The sequence below is a fragment of the Salmo salar genome, chromosome 27, assembly GCF_965601325.2.
Source record: "Salmo salar chromosome 27, fSalSal1, whole genome shotgun sequence".
NCBI classification, from domain to species: Eukaryota; Metazoa; Chordata; class Actinopteri; order Salmoniformes; family Salmonidae; genus Salmo; species Salmo salar.
In genome coordinates this window covers 42553128-42569202 of record NC_138317.1, presented here as the reverse complement: position 1 = coordinate 42569202, position 16075 = coordinate 42553128, and positions in this window count along the sequence as shown.

The following is a 16075-nucleotide window of genomic DNA, read 5'->3' as shown; positions in this document are numbered from 1 at the left end:
AGACCCAGACAACAGTCCAGCACAACAACACCCCCTTAACCAGACCCAGACAACAGTCCAGCACAACAACACCCCCTTAACCAGACCCAGACAACAGTCCAGCACAGCAACACCCCCTTAACCAGACCCAGACAACAGTCCAGCACAACAACACCCCCTTAACCAGACCCAGCCAACAGTCCTGCACAACAACACCCCCTTAACCAGACCCAGACAACAGTCCAGCACAACAACAACCTCTTAACCAGACCCAGGGAGCTGGAGGTGGAGAGAGACATATCTGCACTCTGGACTGTCGTGAGAAGACATCAACAATATAAAAAGCAAGAGCAGGAGAAGAACAGAACACTAGAGGAGAGGATCAGACTGCTGGAGGAGAGGGAGAGGGGGATGGAGGAGAGGGTGAGGGGGGATGGAGGAGAGGGTGAGGGGGGATGGAGGAGAGGGTGAGGGGGATGGTGTGTGACAGAGAACAACCCACTAGAGATGTGGCCACCCCCGCAGAGAAGCCAGCAGAACAGCCCACCTCAGCTCCCGACAAAAGTCTCGACACCACAGCAGAACAGTCCACACCAGACCCTGACCATAGCATCGACATCACAGCAGAGCAGTCCACACCAGACCCTGACCATAGCATCGACACCACAGCAGAACTGTTCACACCAGACCCTGACCATAGCGTCAACATCACAGTGGGACAGACAAATGAAGAACCCCAAGCCCAGGGGATCTCACTCCCTCTGATCACACCCCTGTCAGCCACCCTGACAGCCCTCCTGACAACACCGCCTCACCCACTGAGGACATACACAAGACACAGATTGTACTCCTTATGGACTCAAACGGGAAATATATACAAGAAAAAAAACTTGTGTGTCCAAACACCTTCTGTCTGAGGACCTACTAGGTTCACCCAGCCACATAATAATACACACAGGCACAAACCACCTGAGAACACAGCAGGAAAGGGTGGCCACAGCACTGAAGGGAGTGATTGAAAAAGCTTCTTCTACTTTTTCCACCCTGCTACCATGAAAAGACTTCCACCCTGCTACCATACAGCATGTAAACGCAAGTATTTCCCGTGACTGTGCCTCAAAACCAAATGTTTTCCTGGCCCACCACTCCAGCCTGGACTTGAACAGCCTGTATGACCAGGTCCACCTATACAAGGCAGCAGTGCCCACCTTTGCCCGGACTCTAAAGGACATCGCTCTCAAACGCAGACCGAACACTTCACACAGGAGCAACAGATCAATAGACACCCCGACCAGACCAGCGAGACACTCTCTTCCAGACCTGCGGGAACCCCCCCCCAGACCTACACATAGAGGACCCACACCGAGAGGACCTACATCCAGACCACAACACCACCAGCCACATACACACCCCCACCCCAACCAATCAACACCCCCCCAAGTCAACCATGCCCACACCCCATTTAGGCCCCCTCAGATCAGACCTATGCCCATCCTGCCCACCCCATGCACCCCACCCCCGGAAAGAGGGCCTCAACATGGAAGTCACACATATCAGGTCGTGACCAGGCAAACAGGCCCAACCCCCACTCTCAGCAGGCTCTGCTCACACTTACTGGCCTGAGGCCAAACCACACGACCAACAACATTTGACACTTTATGGAACACAAAGCCTTCACTATCTCATCCTGGAATATCCAAGGCCTGACCCTATTACAGTGTCTGAGTCACTGGCTTATTGGTGTTCTTCCATGACGCACCCCTAGGAGGGGTGCGTCACTTGAGTGGGTTGAGTCACTGACGTGGTCTTCCTGTCTGGGTTGGCGCCCCCCCTCGGGTTGTGCCATGGCGGGGATCTTTGTGGGCTATACTCGGCCGTGTCTCAGGATGGTAGGTTGGTTGTTGAAGATATCCCTCTAGTGGTGTGGGGGCTGTGCTTTGGCAAAGTGGATGGTGTTATATCCTTCCTGTTTGGCCCTGTCCGGGGTTATCATCGGATGGGGCCACAGTGTCTCCTGACCCCTCCTGTCTCAGCCTCCAGTATTTATGTTGCAGTAGTTTATGTGTCGGGGAGCTAGGGTCAGTCTGTTATATCTGGAGTATTTCTCCTGTCTTATTCGGTGTCCTGTGTGAATTTAAGTATGCTCTCTCTAATTCGCTCTTTCTTTCTTTCTTTCTTTCTTTCTTTCTTTCTCTCTCTCTCTCTCGGAGGACCTGAGCCCTAGGACCATGCCTCAGGACTACCTGACATGATGACTCCTTGCTGTCCCCAGTCCACCTGGCCATGCTGCTGCTCCAGTTTCAACTGTTCTGCCTGCGGCTATGGAACCCTGACCTGTTCACCGGACGTGCTACCTGTCCCAGACCTGCTGTTTTCAACTCTCTAGAGACAGCAGGAGCGGTAGAGATACTCTCAATGATCGGCTATGAAAAGCCAACTGACATTTACTCTTGAGGTGCTGACTTGTTGCACCCTCGACAACTACTGTGATTATTATTATTTGACAATGCTGGTCATTATGAACATTTGAACATCTTGGCCATTTTCTGTTATAATCTCTACCTGGCACAGCCAGAAGATGACTGGCCACCCTTCATAGCCTGGTTCTTCTCTAGGTTTCTTCCTAGGTTTTGGCCTTTCTATGGGAGTTTTTCCTAGCCACCGTGCTTCTACACCTGCATTGCTTGCTGTTTGGGGTTTTAGGCTGGGTATCTGTACAGCACGTTGAGAAATCAGCTGATGTAAGAAGAGCTATATAAATAAATTTCATTTGATTTGAGGTCATCTGCCTTTGGCCTAAAGAGCAGGAACCTGGACATCAAAGAAATCGGAAATACAGACATTGTCATCCTACAAGAAACATGGTATAGAGGTTTCCCTCTTCGTTAAAGAGAGCTGGTAGTCCCATCCACCAAACTACCAGGTGTGAAACAGGGAAGGGACTCAGGGGGTATGCTAATTTGGTATAGAACAGACCTAACTCACTCCATTAAATTAATCAAAACAGGAACATTTTACATCTGGCTAGAAATTCAAAAATAAATTATCTTAATGGAGAAAAATGTCCTCCTGTGTGCTACCTATATCCCCCCACTAGATTCCCCATACTTTAATGAAGACAGCTTCTCCATCCTGGAGGGGGAAATCAATCATTTCCAGGCCCAGGGACATGTACTGGTCTGTGGCGACCTAAATGCCAGATTTGGACAAGAACCTGGCACCCTCAGCACACAGGGGGACAAACACCTACCTGGAGGTGACAACATTCCCTCCCCCATATGCCCCCCTAGACACAACGACGACAACACAACCAACAAAAACAGGTCACAACTCCTGCAGCTCTGTTGCATGCTGGGTATGTACATAGTCAATGGTAGGCTTCGAGGGGACTCCTATGGTAGGTACACCTATAGCTCATCTCTTGGCAGTAGTACTGTGGACTACTTTATCACTGACCTCAACCCAGAGTCTCTCAGAACGTTCACAGTCAGCCCACTGACACCCCTATCAGATCACAGCAAAATCACAGTCTACTTGAACAGAGCAATGCCTCAATCATGAGGCATCAAAGCCAAAGGAACTGAGTAATATTTAAAAAATGCTATAGATGGAAGGAATGTAGCGTGGAAACCTACCAAAAAACAATTAGGCAACAACAAATTCAATCCCTTTTAGACAACTTCCTGGACTAAACGTTCCACTGTAAAAGTGTGGGTGTAAACTTGGCAGCAGAAAATCATAACAGTATATTCAACCTCTCAGCTTCCCTATCAAATCAAAAGATATCAAACAGAAAACTGAAGAAAATGAACAACAATGACAATGATTTGATGAAGAATGTAAAAACCTAAGAAAGAAATTGAGAAACCTGTCCAACCAAAAAAATAGAGACCCAGAAAACCTGAGTTTACGCCTTCACTATGGTGAATCACTAAAACAATACAGAAATACAGTACGGAAATAGAAGGAACAGCACGTCAGAAATCAGCTCAATGTAATTAAGGAATCCATAGACTCTAACCACTTCTGGGAAAATTGGAAAACACTAAACAAACAACACAAAGAATTATCTACCCAAAATGGAGCTGTGTGGGTAAACCACTTCTCCAATCTTTTTGGCTCTATAATAAAGAACAAAGAGCAAAAACATGTACATGATAAAATACAAATCTTAGAATCAACTATTAAAGACTACCAGAACCCACTGGATTCTCCAATTACCTTGAATGAACTACAGGACAAAACAAAAACCCTCCAACCCTAAAAGGCCTGTGGTGTTGATGGTATCCTCAATGAAATGATCAAATATAGAGACACCAAATTCCGATTGGCTATACTTAAACTCTCTAACATCATCCTTAGCTCTGGCATCTTCCCCAATATTTGGAACCAAGGACTGATCACCCCAATCTACAAAAGTGGAGACAAATTTGACCGCAATAACTGCTGTGGGATATGCATCAACAGCAACCTTGGGAAAATCCTCTGCATTATCATTAACAGCAGACTTGTACATTTCCTCAGTGAAATCAATGTACTGAGCAAATGTCAAATTGGCTTTTTACCAAATTATCGTACAACAGACCACATATTCACCCTGCACATGTCAGGCTGTGGGTAACTGGTGCATGGAATCAGGCGCAGGAGAGCAGAGATGAGTGTACAAGGTAATTTATTCCATGAACAGCACCAGTATAAAACAAATACTAAAGGTGCGTGAAATAACCGGTCACTCGTAAATAACGGGCATAATAATGAACCCGGCAAACAATACTAGCCAACAAGTAATGACCTGAACATTATATACAAACACGCAGACAAACATGGGGGAAACAGAGGGTTAAATAATGAACATGTAATTGGGGAATAGAAACCGTGTGTGTTGAAAACAAAGACAAAACAAATGGAAAATGAAAAATGGATCGGCGATGGCTAGAAAGCCGGTGACGTCGACTGCCGATCGCCGCCCGAACAAGGAGAGGGACCGACTTCGGCGGAAGTTGTGACAGCACACCCTAATTGACAAACAAAAAAACAAAACAAAGGCAAAGTCTTCTCATGTTTTGTTGATTTCAAAAAAGCCTTCAACTCAATTTGGCACAAGGGTCTACTATAAAAATTGATGGAAAGTGGTGTTGGGGGAAAAACATACAACATTATAATATCCATGTACACAAACAACAAGTGCGCAGTTAAAATAGGCAAAAAACACACACATTTCTTCCCATTGTGCCGTGGGGTGAGACAGGGATGCAGTTTAAGCCCCACCCTCATCAACATATACACTGCTCAAAAAAATAAAGGGAACACTAAAATAACACATCCTAGATCTGAATGAATGAAATAATCTTATTAACCTGTTGGGGAATGTATTTGCACGGCTGGATAAAAAACGTACCCGATTTCATCTGGTTACTACACCTGCCCAGTAACTAGAATATGCATATAATTATTGGCTTTGGATAGAAAACACCCTAAAGTTTCTAAAACTGTTTGAATGGTGTCTGTGAGTATAACAGAACTCCTATGGCAGGCCAAAACCTGAGAAGATTTCAAGCAGGAAGTGGCCTGTCTGAGAAGTAGTGTTTCATCTTGGGTCTTTTTATTGAAGACTCAGGATTTGTGCAATAACGTGACACTTCCTACGTCGTCCATAGGGTCTCAGAGCCCAGGAAAAACGTTGAACGATATCGAGGCAGGCTCTGGCTGAAACACTTTATCGCTTTTGGCAAGTGGCCACTCAGAGTACTATGGGCTTAGGCGCATGCCCGCTTCGACCGAATGGTTTCTTTTCCTTTGTCTGTTTATCTAAACGCAGATTCCTGGTCGGAATATTATCGCTTTTTTATGAGAAAAATTGCATAAAAATTTATTTTAAACAGCGGTTGACATGCTTCGAAGTACGGTAATGGAATATTTAGAATTCTTTTGTCACGAATTGCGCCATGCTCGTCACCCTTATTTAGCCTTTAGGATAGTGTCTAGAACGCACTAACAAAACGCCGCTGTTTGGATATAATGATGGATTATTTTGGACCAAACCAACATTTGTTATTGAAGTAGAAGTCCTGGGAGTGCATTCTGACGAAGACAACAAAGGTAAGAACATTTTTCTAATAGTAAATCTGACTTTGATGAGTGCTAAACCTGCTGGGTGTCTAAATAGCTAGCCCTGTGATGCCGGGCTATCTACTGAGAATATTGCAAAATGTGCTTTCACCGAAAAGCTATTTTAAAATCGGACATATCGAGTGCATAGAGGAGTTCTGTATCTATAATTCTTAAAATAATTGTTATGCTTTTTGTGAACGTTTATCGTGAGTAATTTAGTAAATTGTTAGCAAATTCCCCGGTAGTTCTGAACGTCACATGCTAATGTAAAAAGCTGTTTTTTGATATAAATATGAACTTGATTGAACAAAACATGCATGTATTGTATAACATAATGTCCTAGGTGTGTCATCTGATGAAGATCATCAAAGGTTAGTGCTGCATTTAGCTGGCTTCTGGGTTTTTGTGACATTATATGCTAGCTTGAAAAATGGGTGTCTGATTATTTCTGGCTTGGTACTCTGCTGACATAATCTAATGTTTTGCTTTCACTGTAAAGCCTTTTTGAAATCGGACAGTGTGGTTAGATAAAGGAGAGTCTTGTCTTTAAAATGCTGTGAAATAGTCATATGTTTGAAAAATTGAAGTTTTTGTATTTTTGAGCAATTTGTAATTCACGCCACGCCTATCATTGGATATTGGAACGTCTGGATGTAAGAGGTTAACACCTCATATTGTGGGCAGTGTCTGTCTGTCTGTCTGTCTGTCTGTCTGTCTGTCTGTCTGTCTGTCTGTCTGTCTGTCTGTCTGTCTGTCTGTCTGTCTGTCTGTCTCTCTTTCTCTGTCTGTCTCTCTGTCTCTCTCTCTGTCTGTCTCTGTCTCTCTCTCTCTCTGTCTGTCTGTCTGTCTGTCTGTCTGTCTGTCTGTCTGTCTGTCTGTCTGTCTGTCTGTCTGTCTGTCTGTCTGTCTGTCTGTCTGTCTGTCTGTCTCTCTCTCTCTCTGTGTCTGTCTCTGTCTCTCTCTGTCTGTCTGTCTCTCTCTCTGTCACTTGCCAAAACAAGTGAAGTAGATAATAAACAAAAGTGAAATAAACAATAAAAATTAACAGTAAACATTACACTCAAAGAAGTTCCAAAAGAATAAAGACATTTCAGATGTCATAGTATTTCTATATACAGTGTTGTAATGATGTGCAAATAGTTAAAGTACAAAAGGGAAAATAAATAAATATGGGTTGTATTTACAATGGTGTTTGTTCTTCACTGGTTGACCTTTTCTTGTGGCAACAGGTCACACATCTTGCTGCTGTGATGAAACACTGTGGTATTTCACCCAGTAGATATGGGAGTTTATCAGAATTGGGTTTGTTTTCTAATTCTTTGTGTATCTGTGTAATCTGAGGGAAATATGTTTCTCTAATATGGTCATACATTTGGCAGGAGGTTAGGAAGTGCAACTCAGTTTCCACCTCATTTTGTGGGCAGTGTTGCACATAGTCTGTCTTCTCTTGAGAGCCAGGTTTGCCTTCGGTAGCTATTCTCAATAGCAAGACTTTGCTCACTGAGTCTGTACATAGTCAAAGATTTCCTTAAGTTTGGGTAAGTCACAGTGGTCTGGTATTCTCTCTGTTTAGGGCCAAATAGCATTCCAGTTTGCTCAATTTTTTGTTAATTCTTTCCAATGTGTCAAGTAATTATCTTTTTGTTTTCTCATGATTTGGTTGGGTCTAATTGTGTTGCTGTCCTGGGCTCTGTGGGGTTTGTGTTTGTGAACAGAGCCCCAGGACCAGCTTGCTTAGGGGACTCTTCTCCAGGTTCATCTCTCTGTAGGTGATGGCTTTGTTATGGAAGGTTTGGGAATCACTTCCTTTTAGGTGGTTGTAGAATTTAACCTGTCTGGGAACCTGGGACGTTTGCGTCCCACCCTAGTCAATAGCCAGTGGAATCGCGTCGCGGGAAATACAAATACCTCATAAATGCTATTACTTCAATTTCTCAAACATATGACTATTTTACACCATTTTATAGATTCACCTGAATCGAACCACGTTGTCTGATTTCAAAAAGGCTTTACAGCAAAAGCAAAACATTAGATTATGTTAGGAGAGTACCCAGCCAGAAATAATCACACTGCCATTTTCAAAGCAACTAGCATGCATTACAAATACCCAAAACACAGCTAAATGCAGCACTAACCTTTGACAATCTTCATCAGATGACACTCCTAGGACATCATGTTACACAATACATGCATTTTTTGTTCGATAAAGTTCATATTTATATATAAAAACAGCATTTTACATCGGCGCGTGACGTTCAGAAAATATTTTCCCTCAAATGCTTCCGGTGAAGCAGCGCTACAATTTACAAAATTACTATTCGAAAACATTGTTAACCATTTGCACATCGTTACAACACTGTATATAGACATAATATGACATTTGTCTTAATTCTTTTGGAACTTCTGTGAATGTAATGTTTACTGTTCATTTTATTGTATTTTTCACTGCTGTATATTATCTATTCCACTTGCTTTGGCAATGTTTACATATGTTTCCCACGACAATAAAGCCCCTTGAATTGAATTGAGAGAGACAGAGACGGAGACGGAGACGGATAGATAAACTGGACAGCTAATGAAATCAGCAATAGCTGAGTCAAAGAAAAGTCCCAGTCTCACTCGCACGAGAGAGAGAGAGAGAGAGGTGGAGAGAAAGAGAGAGAGAGGTGGAGAGAAAGTGAGAGAGAGAGGTGGAGAGAAAGAGAGAGAAAGAGGTGGAGAGAAAGAGAGAGAGAGGTGGAGAGAAAGCAAGAGAGAGAGAGAGAGGTGGAGAGAAAGAGAGTTGAGAGCGAGAGAGAGGTGGAGAGAAAGAGAGAGCAAGAGAGGTAGGGAAAAAGAGAGAGAAAGAGAGTTGAGAGAGGTGGAGAAAAAGAGAGATGAGAGAGGTGGAGAGAAAGAGAGAGAGAGGTGGAGAGAAAGAGAGAGAGAGGTGGAGAGAAAGAGAGACAGAGGTGGAGAGAAAGCGAGAGAGAGAAAGCGAGAGAGAGAGGTGGAGAGAAAGGGAGAGAGAGAAAGAGGAAGAGGAGAAAGAGAGAGAGAGGTGGAGAGAAAGCGAGAGAAAGCGGTGGAGAGAAAGAGAGAAAGAGAGGTGGAGAGAAAGAGAGAGAGACATAGAGATGTGAGAATGGAAGAAAAGAAGGGAGAGATACGGTAGAGATAAGGTAAGGAGATGTCTCTACCTCATAGGTTCTTGCTGTAGATTTGAATGGATCTGAATGGAACCGATTAGGATAGGTGTTTCCGATATGGCCACTGTCACTTACGTCTCTTCTACAATCACTTACCCTCTATAATGATCTACAGTAAACTTCTCTTCTATAATCACTTACCCTCTATAATGAGTCTACAGTAAACTTCTCTTCTATAATCACTTACCCTCTATAATGAATCTACAGTAAACTTCTCTTCTACAATCACTTACCCTCTATAATGATCTACAGTAAACTTCTCTTCTATAATCACTTACCCTCTATAATGAGTCTACAGTAAACTTCTCTTCTATAATCACTTACCCTCTATAAGGGATCTACAGTATTATCATATTGTAACGATATCCGCTGAGAGTCGGGAAGAAAGTTCAGGAAGTCTTTTAATATAATAAACACAACATAATACAAAACAAGAAACAATAACAGAACACAGACATGAAACAGAAACAACGACACCTGTGGAAGGAACCAAAGGGAGGGACATATATAGGGAAGGAACCAAAGGGAGAGACATATATAGGGAAGGAACCAAAGGGAGAGACATATATAGGGAAGGAACCAAAGGGAGAGACATATATAGGGAAGGAACCAAAGGGAGTGACATATATAGGGAAGGAACCAAAGGGAGTGACATATATAGAGAAGGAACCAAAGGGAGAGACATATATAGGGAAGGAACCAAAGGGAGGGACATATATAGGGAAGGAACCAAAGGGAGAGACATATATAGGGAAGGAACCAAAGGGAGAGACATATATAGGGAAGGAACCAAAGGGAGGGACATATATAGGGAAGGAACCAAAGGGAGGGACATAAATAGGGAAGGAATCCAAAGGGAGTGACATATATAGGGAAGGAACCAAAGGGAGGGACATATATAGGGAAGGAACCAAAGGGAGTGACATATATAGGGAAGGAACCAAAGGGAGTGACATATACAGGGAAGGAACCAAAGGGAGGGACATATATAGGGAAGGAACCAAAGGGAGAGACATATATAGGGAAGGAACCAAAGGGAGAGACATATATAGGGAAGGAACCAAAGGGAGGGACATATATAGGGAAGGAACCAAAGGGAGTGACATATATAGGGAAGGAACCAAAGGGAGTGACATATATAGGGAAGGAACCAAAGGGAGAGACATATATAGAGAAGGAACCAAAGGGAGAGACATATATACTGTAGGGAAGGAACCAAAGGGAGAGACATATATAGGGAAGGAACCAAAGGGAGAGACATATATAGGGAAGGAACCAAAGGGAGGGACATATATAGGGAAGGAACCAAAGGGAGGGACATAAATAGGGAAGGAATCCAAAGGGAGTGACATATATAGGGAAGGAACCAAAGGGAGGGACATATATAGGGAAGGAACCAAAGGGAGTGACATATATAGGGAAGGAACCAAAGGGAGTGACATATACAGGGAAGGAACCAAAGGGAGGGACATATATAGGGAAGGAACCAAAGGGAGTGACATATATAGGGAAGGAACCAAAGGGAGAGACATATATAGAGAAGGAACCAAAGGGAGAGACATATATAGGGAAGGAACCAAAGGGAGGGACATATATAGGGAAGGAACCAAAGGGAGAGACATATATAGGGAAGGAACCAAAGGGAGTGACATATATAGGGAAGGAACCAAAGGGAGTGACATATATAGGGAAGGAACCAAAGGGAGAGACATATATAGAGAAGGAACCAAAGGGAGAGACATATATAGGGAAGGAACCAAAGGGAGAGACATATATAGGGAAGGAACCAAAGGGAGGGACATATATAGGGAAGGAACCAAAGGGAGTGACATATATAGGGAAGGAACCAAAGGGAGTGACATATATAGGGAAGGAACCAAAGGGAGAGACATATATAGGGAAGGAACCAAAGGGAGGGACATATATAGGGAAGGAACCAAAGGGAGGGACATATATAGGGAAGGAACCAAAGGGAGTGACATATATAGGGAAGGAACCAAAGGGAGAGACATATATAGGGAAGGAACCAAAGGGAGGGACATATATAGGGAAGGAACCAAAGGGAGAGACATATATACTGTAGGGAAGGAACCAAAGGGAGTGACATATATAGGGAAGGAACCAAAGGGAGTGACATATATAGGGAAGGAACCAAAGGGAGAGACATATATAGGGAAGGAACCAAAGGGAGTGACATATATAGGGAAGGAACCAAAGGGAGTGACATATATAGGGAAGGAACCAAAGGGAGAGACATATATACTGTAGGGAAGGAACCAAAGGGAGTGACATATATAGGGAAGGAACCAAAGGGAGAGACATATATAGGGAAGGAACCAAAGGGAGAGACATATATAGGGAAGGAACCAAAGGGAGGGACATATATAGGGAAGGAACCAAAGGGAGTGACATATATACTGTAGGGAAGGAACCAAAGGGAGTGACATATATAGGGAAGGAACCAAAGGGAGTGACATATATAGGGAAGGAACCAAAGGGAGAGACATATATAGGGAAGGAACCAAAGGGAGTGACATATATAGGGAAGGAACCAAAGGGAGAGACATATATAGGGAAGGAACCAAAGGGAGGGACATATATAGGGAAGGAACCAAAGGGAGAGACATATATACTGTAGGGAAGGAACCAAAGGGAGAGACATATATAGGGAAGGAACCAAAGGGAGTGACATATATACTGTAGGGAAGGAACCAAAGGGAGAGACATATATAGGGAAGGAACCAAAGGGAGGGACATATATAGGGAAGGAACCAAAGGGAGTGACATAAATAGGGAAGGAACCAAAGGGAGGGACATATATAGGGAAGGAACCAAAGGGAGTGACATATATAGGGAAGGAACCAAAGGGAGAGACATATATAGGGAAGGAACCAAAGGGAGTGACATATATAGGGAAGGAACCAAAGGGAGAGACATATATAGGGAAGGAACCAAAGGGAGTGACATATATAGGGAAGGAACCAAAGGGAGAGACATATATAGGGAAGGAACCAAAGGGAGTGACATATATAGAGAAGGAACCAAAGGGAGGGACATATATAGGGAAGGAACCAAAGGGAGTGACATATATAGGGAAGGAACCAAAGGGAGAGACATATATAGGGAAGGAACCAAAGGGAGTGACATATATAGGGAAGGAACCAAAGGGAGTGACATATATAGGGAAGGAACCAAAGGGAGAGACATATATAGGGAAGGAACCAAAGGGAGTGACATATACAGGGAAGGAACCAAAGGGAGTGACATATATAGGGAAGGAACCAAAGGGAGAGACATATATAGAGAAGGAACCAAAGGGAGTGACATATATAGGGAAGGAACCAAAGGGAGTGACATATATAGAGAAGGAACCAAAGGGAGGGACATATATAGGGAAGGAACCAAAGGGAGAGACATATATAGGGAAGGAACCAAAGGGAGGGACATATATAGGGAAGGAACCAAAGGGAGAGACATAAATACTGTAGGGAAGGAACCAAAAGGAGTGACATATATAGGGAAGGAACCAAAGGGAGAGACATATATACTGTAGGGAAGGAACCAAAGGGAGTGACATATATACTGTAGGGAAGGAACCAAAGGGAGTGACATATATAGGGAAGGAACCAAAGGGAGAGACATATATAGGGAAGGAACCAAAGGGAGTGACATATATAGGGAAGGAACCAAAGGGAGAGACATATATACTGTAGGGAAGGAACCAAAGGGGAGTGACATATATACTGTAGGGAAGGAACCAAAGGGAGGGACATATATAGGGAAGGAACCAAAGGGAGAGACATATATAGGGAAGGAACCAAAGGGAGTGACATATATAGGGAAGGAACCAAAGGGAGTGACATATATAGGGAAGGAACCAAAGGGAGAGACATATATAGGGAAGGAACCAAAGGGAGTGACATATATAGGGAAGGAACCAAAGGGAGAGACATATATAGGGAAGGAACCAAAGGGAGGGACATATATAGGGAAGGAACCAAAGGGAGTGACATATATAGGGAAGGAACCAAAGGGAGAGACATATATAGGGAAGGAACCAAAGGGAGAGACATATATAGGGAAGGAACCAAAGGGAGAGACATATATAGGGAAGGAACCAAAGGGAGAGACATATATAGGGAAGGAACCAAAGGGAGTGACATATATAGGGAAGGAACCAAAGGGAGAGACATATAGAGGGAAGGAACCAAAGGGAGTGACATATACAGGGAAGGAACCAAAGGGAGTGACATATATAGGGAAGGAACCAAAGGGAGAGACATATATAGAGAAGGAACCAAAGGGAGTGACATATATAGGGAAGGAACCAAAGGGAGTGACATATATAGAGAAGGAACCAAAGGGAGTGACATATATAGGGAAGGAACCAAAGGGAGTGACATATATAGGGAAGGAACCAAAGGGAGGGACATATATAGGGAAGGAACCAAAGGGAGGGACATATATAGGGAAGGAACCAAAGGGAGAGACATAAATACTGTAGGGAAGGAACCAAAGGGAGTGACATATATAGGGAAGGAAATCAGGGAAGTGACATATATAGGGAAGGAACCAAAGGGAGTGACATATATACTGTAGGGAAGGAACCAAAGGGAGTGACATATATAGGGAAGGAACCAAAAGGAGTGACATATATAGGGAAGGAACCAAAGGGAGAGACATATATAGGGAAGGAACCAAAGGGAGGGACATATATAGGGAAGGAACCAAAGGAAGTGACATATATAGGGAAGGAACCAAAGGGAGAGACATATATAGAGAAGGAACCAAAGGGAGAGACATATATACTGTAGGGAAGGAACCAAAGGGAGAGACATATATAGGGAAGGAACCAAAGGGAGAGACATATATAGGGAAGGAACCAAAGGGAGGGACATATATAGGGAAGGAACCAAAGGGAGGGACATAAATAGGGAAGGAATCCAAAGGGAGTGACATATATAGGGAAGGAACCAAAGGGAGGGACATATATAGGGAAGGAACCAAAGGGAGTGACATATATAGGGAAGGAACCAAAGGGAGTGACATATACAGGGAAGGAACCAAAGGGAGAGACATATATAGAGAAGGAACCAAAGGGAGAGACATATATACTGTAGGGAAGGAACCAAAGGGAGAGACATATATAGGGAAGGAACCAAAGGGAGAGACATATATAGGGAAGGAACCAAAGGGAGGGACATATATAGGGAAGGAACCAAAGGGAGGGACATAAATAGGGAAGGAATCCAAAGGGAGTGACATATATAGGGAAGGAACCAAAGGGAGGGACATATATAGGGAAGGAACCAAAGGGAGTGACATATATAGGGAAGGAACCAAAGGGAGTGACATATACAGGGAAGGAACCAAAGGGAGGGACATATATAGGGAAGGAACCAAAGGGAGTGACATATATAGGGAAGGAACCAAAGGGAGAGACATATATAGAGAAGGAACCAAAGGGAGAGACATATATAGGGAAGGAACCAAAGGGAGGGACATATATAGGGAAGGAACCAAAGGGAGAGACATATATAGGGAAGGAACCAAAGGGAGTGACATATATAGGGAAGGAACCAAAGGGAGTGACATATATAGGGAAGGAACCAAAGGGAGAGACATATATAGAGAAGGAACCAAAGGGAGAGACATATATAGGGAAGGAACCAAAGGGAGAGACATATATAGGGAAGGAACCAAAGGGAGGGACATATATAGGGAAGGAACCAAAGGGAGTGACATATATAGGGAAGGAACCAAAGGGAGTGACATATATAGGGAAGGAACCAAAGGGAGAGACATATATAGGGAAGGAACCAAAGGGAGGGACATATATAGGGAAGGAACCAAAGGGAGGGACATATATAGGGAAGGAACCAAAGGGAGTGACATATATAGGGAAGGAACCAAAGGGAGAGACATATATAGGGAAGGAACCAAAGGGAGGGACATATATAGGGAAGGAACCAAAGGGAGAGACATATATACTGTAGGGAAGGAACCAAAGGGAGTGACATATATAGGGAAGGAACCAAAGGGAGTGACATATATAGGGAAGGAACCAAAGGGAGAGACATATATAGGGAAGGAACCAAAGGGAGTGACATATATAGGGAAGGAACCAAAGGGAGTGACATATATAGGGAAGGAACCAAAGGGAGAGACATATATACTGTAGGGAAGGAACCAAAGGGAGTGACATATATAGGGAAGGAACCAAAGGGAGAGACATATATAGGGAAGGAACCAAAGGGAGAGACATATATAGGGAAGGAACCAAAGGGAGGGACATATATAGGGAAGGAACCAAAGGGAGTGACATATATACTGTAGGGAAGGAACCAAAGGGAGTGACATATATAGGGAAGGAACCAAAGGGAGTGACATATATAGGGAAGGAACCAAAGGGAGAGACATATATAGGGAAGGAACCAAAGGGAGTGACATATATAGGGAAGGAACCAAAGGGAGAGACATATATAGGGAAGGAACCAAAGGGAGGGACATATATAGGGAAGGAACCAAAGGGAGAGACATATATACTGTAGGGAAGGAACCAAAGGGAGAGACATATATAGGGAAGGAACCAAAGGGAGTGACATATATACTGTAGGGAAGGAACCAAAGGGAGAGACATATATAGGGAAGGAACCAAAGGGAGGGACATATATAGGGAAGGAACCAAAGGGAGTGACATAAATAGGGAAGGAACCAAAGGGAGGGACATATATAGGGAAGGAACCAAAGGGAGTGACATATATAGGGAAGGAACCAAAGGGAGAGACATATATAGG